The 6,397-nt window shown below is 38.6% G+C and overlaps 1 protein-coding gene across 1 annotated transcript in view; it reads left to right on the forward strand.

Moving 5' to 3' along the window:
• The first annotated feature begins 5,355 nt into the window (after positions 1–5,355).
• The window catches only part of LOC117537482 (kelch-like protein 38), a 4,233-nt gene continuing 3,191 nt past the window's right edge, over positions 5,356–6,397 (forward strand). Inside the window, 1 exon segment of the mRNA XM_034202718.1 lies at positions 5,356–5,475. The gene's annotated coding sequence lies outside the window, so the exon portion shown is untranslated.

Raw genomic sequence — 6,397 nt, forward strand, 5'->3', positions numbered from 1 at the left:
GGGGTTCACCAATGGGTCAAACAAACTCAGGATTTTCAATCAGAAACACACATTTGTGTCCTTTGTGAAGTCAAAGTGAACATTCTGACTTGATTAAAGCTACGTTGGTTAATTTATGTAAGTCTCTGGCCTCTTGGCAAATATAAGTCCAATACGAAATCTTAATTTTGCTCTGTTGTTGGTCTCCACCAGCTACTAAGGAAATAACTCTGTAGTGCTTCCCTATGTTCATATAATAATATAATTTGACAAAAGGTAAGTTTTCATATAATATAATATAATAATTTGACAAAAGGTAAGTAGTCCACATTGGGTTTTACATTTTTTGTTGACATTACATTATCTGGAGCAGCCTGGAAATGATAACAATGATACTAAAATGTTTCACATTACATATTGTTATTCGATCAACTGTTACATTTAAACATTGAATGGAGCAGCTTCAGTGATGATAAGGAAGGGGATTCTTCTTTTCCATCAGAAACGTATTACTTTCTTTTTAGTGAGGGGTGCCATTTGTTCGTGCTGCTCTACAAAAACATTTTATTTAGCTTTCCAAATAGTATACTTGAGAAAGACTGGCTGAAAATAGTATTTTATCTGCGGTTTGAAACACAAGGCCAGCACAATATTAAATAGAGGTAAGGTAAGGTATATGATATTTTCCATATAAAGTCTGATGCAAGCCCCTATAGAAGTGTTGCAGCAGTTTTGATTGGGGGTCGGTTTAACGGCACACCATGCCTTTTCATGAATTATTCTTTTGTGTTATCATGGACTCACTGACCCTGGTTGAACCTTAATACCCCTAATTTGCTCTGTTTTGAAACCTCTGCCTGTCCCTGCATCCACCATTCCCTCTGTGTCCATTTTTTCTCTGTCCGTCTGCCTCACGGCCAGAAAACAGAGGGCAAAGACCATCATAGAGGCCTTCAAAGACATCTGAGCAATTTCAATTCCCAAAAGTGTTCTTCTCCTCACCCCTCTCAATATATATTCCCTTTTCCTCTGTACCGTTTACAGCGCTTTCCTCTCTCTGTGTTTGTCTCTACATCTTCTCTGCATTTGTATATTTTTGCTATCTGTCTTTTTTCCACTATATTTATGTCTTGCTCCTTTGTTCCCTTTACTACATGTTATCGCTCTGTCTCTCTCTTCTGAACCTCTGGCACACCTGGCTGGCTGCGGAGAGGCTGACTCTTTAAAGACATTGGCTTTAGCTTCTGCTGCTAGTGGAATATCAATATATGCTGCACACACACATGCTCACCCCCTCACATATACCAACATATAGCAAACTCAAAGGGCAAACACATATCTCCATCCCCACAGCACTAACCCCCACAGTGTAGGTGACTCTATTAGAGTAGACATAATGGCAGGCTGTATTTTCCGTGTGGCACAGCAGGCTGAATGACCGCCATACCATCAAGAGAGGAACATTGGGAGAGCTACAGTGGAGGGTACAATGTTTTTCCCTTTCCACCTCTCCACTTTTTGTTTCTACAAAGCACCTTTTTTCTTTCTCAAAAAAACATGTCCTGCGTGTGTTGGTTACATCAGAAGAATTTTAAGCAGCTAACTGTAAGCCCTTTAAGACCTCATCCATGCTTGGGCCTGTGTGAATGTGTACACACACACACACACACACACACACACACACACACACACACACACACACACACACACACACATTTCACTATCTCTTTGTCTCTGTATAGGCTTCTCCTCAAACCTCCATCTCTCCCCCCCCCCGCTCTTTGTTGATTTACGTGTGGACGTCTCTCCATCAAAGCCAGATGTATCTCAGCGTTGCCTGGCATTGATCTCTTGCACTTGGGAGTATTACCCAACGGCAGACTGATTCAAGAGGTTATCACATTATTCTCACTGTCTGTTTCAATTGATACTGTGTCAGAGTAAATAGCCATTTCAGATTTCACATCAGAGGTGCAATGTTTAGATGAGCAGATAAATAGCTTTGTTTTCTTTCTGTGTATTTTTAGAAAATAGCATTTTTGGGCTCACCTAAAAATAGCTTAAAAAATAGGAAACCAATTCTCATCTTAGCAGAGTACGCGTCTGTTTTGTTTACAGACTGACTGCGAGTTTAGCCTTGAGAGCTTCTTAGAAGTCACAGGGAAAAAAAGTGCTTGAAATTTGCATAACGTTGGCCTGACACCTAGTGGATACAATAATGTTGTTCTGAAAGGGGAATCAGCAAAACAGACCCTAACAATTAGATTGGGTCTCTCATAACCATCTTTTATTTCTCAAAATCAACAATACCTCACATGTTTCAGCTGCCATATGACACCAGAATGTTGTGTCTGTGCACTATTTCTATTCATTAGTAAGAAGTCAAACCACTTACAACGTACAAATGATTGTCAAAGAAAATCAACATTCATAAACAGATGAGCTGTATAAGGAAATGCCAGCAAGTTATAATCTTTAAGGTTCTTATCAAACCACACTACTATACTACCGGGGTCCCCTTAAAAGCCAAATACAAGAACAAGAATATTCAGGATCAAAACTTTAAGGGCTATACAAGACCCGATGGGGTCATTAATGGCTCAATGCTTTATAAAGCTTAATAATGACCTTGTATAGCTCAGATAACCAACTATTCCCATTGGCACTGTAAGAATCATTATGTATTTATTTTTCACAGATCCAAGTGCTGGCTATAGTCCTTTTTGACTCTGCTGTGGAAGCGAGGCTTGTTTTGACTGAAAGTCTCAGCAAACTTAGTCAAGTGCAGAGTGGGTGCCCCCGGGGGCCAAGGCGAGTTATCTAAACCAACAAGACAAAGTGACAAACTACTAAAGTTCAGACCAAACCAAGAAGAAAGGCAGTCAGGAAGAAACTTACAATTGAGTAATAGAAACAGGTACCATCCTCATTTAAACAGAAAAGCCAGGTTATTGTGCTGGCTTTTAACTCTTCCCTGGTGGAAAAGCAAGTAGCAATGATGCAAAGGGCTTCATTCACTTCCACAATGAGGCAATAAAAAAGGCCTTAATTGAACAAACAGAGATGAAAGGAAATCATTACCAATATAGGGATGGGTGCTCTCCTTTTCCCTAGGTTGTCTTTAGCCTATCACAGAACAGTGAAATGAATACTGACAAATTGTAAAAAATAAATAAAGAGCTCCACATCCAAGACAAAATAAGTCAGAGTATATAAAAGAGAACAATTCAAATGAAGTTAAGCACAGCACAGGAAGTAAACTCAATGTGAACTCACTGTCCATGTTGCTTTCAAATTGTCTTTTATTTGACCATGGAGAGCAGTCTGTCCTTATACACACACACACACACACACACACACACACACACACACACACACACACACACACACACACACACACACACACACACACACACACACACACACACACACACACACACACACACACACACACACACACACACACACACACACACACACACACACACACACACACACACTATACTAATCAGTGGGATCTAAATCCCCAGGGTATCGGCTCTATTAGACCATGTGCTTATGAGAAGATAATCATTTGGTGATATGAAGATACAGACGGGTAGCGACAGTAACGCTGCTGCATGTAAATGCTCTGCTGCACACTGTGTGCCAGTGCCTTAACTTTTAATATAAGTTGTTGCCTAAAGGCAGACATTAATGAGTCCTTCCTGCCAAGGTGAGGGAACAGAGATAGCAGACAATGTGCTTAACTTTAAAGGATGCAATCAAGGCTTTGAATATGAGAGTGTGTGTTATAAAATAAATGACACTGCTGTCCTCTGGGCAAACAAGTTAACTGTTTGCCCTCCAATATGCAGATCGATGAGATAGTTTGAATGTCAATATCACACATGAAGGGTTTATACAACAGGAGGTCCTCATTTTAAGTAAACAGAACAACTTACTACCTTACAATTTAGCCTGTTTAGTGTGTATCTAACCTTTAAACTGTCAAACTCAATTTCATCGCGGGCTACATTAGCATTATGATTGCACTCAAAGGGCCGGTTGTAACTTTAAGACTATAAATATACATATATAAATATATAATATATATTAAATAATGTATTATATAAAATGATTGGCTCTGCATTGGATTATTATCAGTTCTGGTAATAACTTCATAAAAAACTAAGTCTGAAAGCAGAAGTCTAGGGCAAATAATTCATAGCAAATATTCAACAATTACACCAATTGTATCTCATATTATATTCTTTGCAAGCTTTTTGGGGCCACAAAAAATGAGGTCCCGGGCCGGGTTTGGCCCGCTGGCCTTGAGTTTGACACCCCTGCTTTAAACAAACCACTGACCACACACTAAACTGGCAGGGAGTACAAAAGAAAAGGAACCAGGTTTTGCCAAACTGACCTTTTGTGGACTGAACACTAGATGGTGCTATTTGTTTTTGACTGCTTGTGACTTATGGTTACCGTGTCACATGTGGAGTTATTGTGGTGCACTTACAACGTTCTCTTAAATGTAATCCTCATGCATGCCATTTGGTAATTTCTGGGTTGTATTGCATGTGTGTGCTGCAGTGTAGCCCTCAAACAACAACATGATGAGCTGTCCACATAGAAGCACAAGTCATTTATGGTCTAAGCTGTGTTGTGCAATCGACATTAAAGTCTAGTGATCGTTGAATATAAGGGAGCTATTTATGTCTGATTTGAAACTCTGTAAACAAGTCTGAGTACAAGAAAAACATGTCACACTTTGTGATGATTGAAAATGCACTGTGTTTGTGTATCATTTTAATGTGCCTTTATTAAACGATCCAGAGTATTTGAGTATTCTCCAGCTTAAACGAACTGGCAATGGTTTGCACTTGAAAATGTGTTTAAGTAAAAATAAATATTCAGTTGCAGGACGTATGAAAAAAACCCCAGAAAAGTACAAAGAAAGGACACACCAGCAGCTGTTGTTGTTGTTGTTGCTTAAAGTACATTTCTTTATGCTCAACGGATCAACAACAACAATGTTTTCTTAGACATATTCACTGCGCTCATGGGGACTTTGTTGTGATGTCAATGGTCATGGGCAGTAAGTCATGTGGTGGCTACCTCTATGTTTATGTTTCTTCTGCAGTAAATTAATCCTGTTAAAAATGTTTTAGAGATATAGAGATAGGGGGAAAGAAACTGAGATAAATAGACAGAAGGATTAGTGCGGGAGTCAGACATATACTGAGAAAACATGTGAGTCTGCAACCGTGTTTCCAAAGAACGGATATATTTTTAGGGGAGGAATGTGGCCTCGTGGAAAGGATCATAACAAACAACCGTTACGCAGTACGCTCCTACAAAGAGACAGCCCCCTTTGGATCATACAGACACACAGCAACAACACGGGAGCAAGGGGAAGAAGTATACAGGAAAATGTCAAGGCATCTGATATTCTGCTGAGATCTTGCACAGTGGGACACTCAGAAAACAATAAAGAGAGAAGAAGAACAGGTAAGAGATGTAAGACTTCATTACCTGCCAGGAGCTTGAATGTGTTTTCTTTGTTATGTGATTTTGGCATTTCTCTGAATAAATGTTATGTACATCAAAAAAAGGTTTATTTAAACTTAATTCACATTTGAAGGTACCATTTTATGTGTGTATAATCATCTGTTCAAAATGATAGTTTGGATTATGTTGCTTATAAATGGTTACTCCTACATTTATGCACATTTTTACATTTTGCATTCATTATATTTATAACGAGTGTGACAAAGGGAACATCCAGTTTCAAAGCCAAAATAAAAAACATTTTAAAATCATTTTCCAGGCTTCCTTGAAGCATCACATGATGTTTAATGACAATCCTGCAACATAAATAGTTTTTGGGGGGGGCTACGGCCATAATCTACTTTGACAATTAGTCTCCAATAGAATCAGACTGGCGACCTGTAGGCCCTATTTGCAAAAAGACTATTTTCTGAATGCAGCAGCACTGCATTTTGCACATCTACCCAAAGGCATTAAATAACTATGTATTTAGAGTTTCCCATAAATATTTGCAGGCTAAATGTTGGTTTATGACGCAGGACTGTATTCAATCCAATTCCACTAGCCTTGCTCTGTGGTTTGTTAAACGACCTGTCATTTAGGGGGGATTAAAATCATTGAAGGCAATAATCAATTCTAAAATGTATTTCAAAGTTGTGACCTTTTTCTGGAAATATTTGTATTGCTGCATTAAAATGTAATCCTAAATAAAAATCGAATCCAGTGATTATCATTTTACCCAACATTAAAGTCACGCAACAATTTATTTATCTGATGGTTGATATTCATCCTTTCAACAGCAAGCCCTCAAATTACTTCTTAGCGAGTAAACATTTGACAAACATTCTAGAATTAGAATTTGTGTTAACGAATGTGACATAAA

This window comes from Gymnodraco acuticeps, unplaced genomic scaffold (assembly GCF_902827175.1).
Source record: "Gymnodraco acuticeps unplaced genomic scaffold, fGymAcu1.1, whole genome shotgun sequence".
Taxonomy (NCBI): Eukaryota; Metazoa; Chordata; class Actinopteri; order Perciformes; family Bathydraconidae; genus Gymnodraco; species Gymnodraco acuticeps.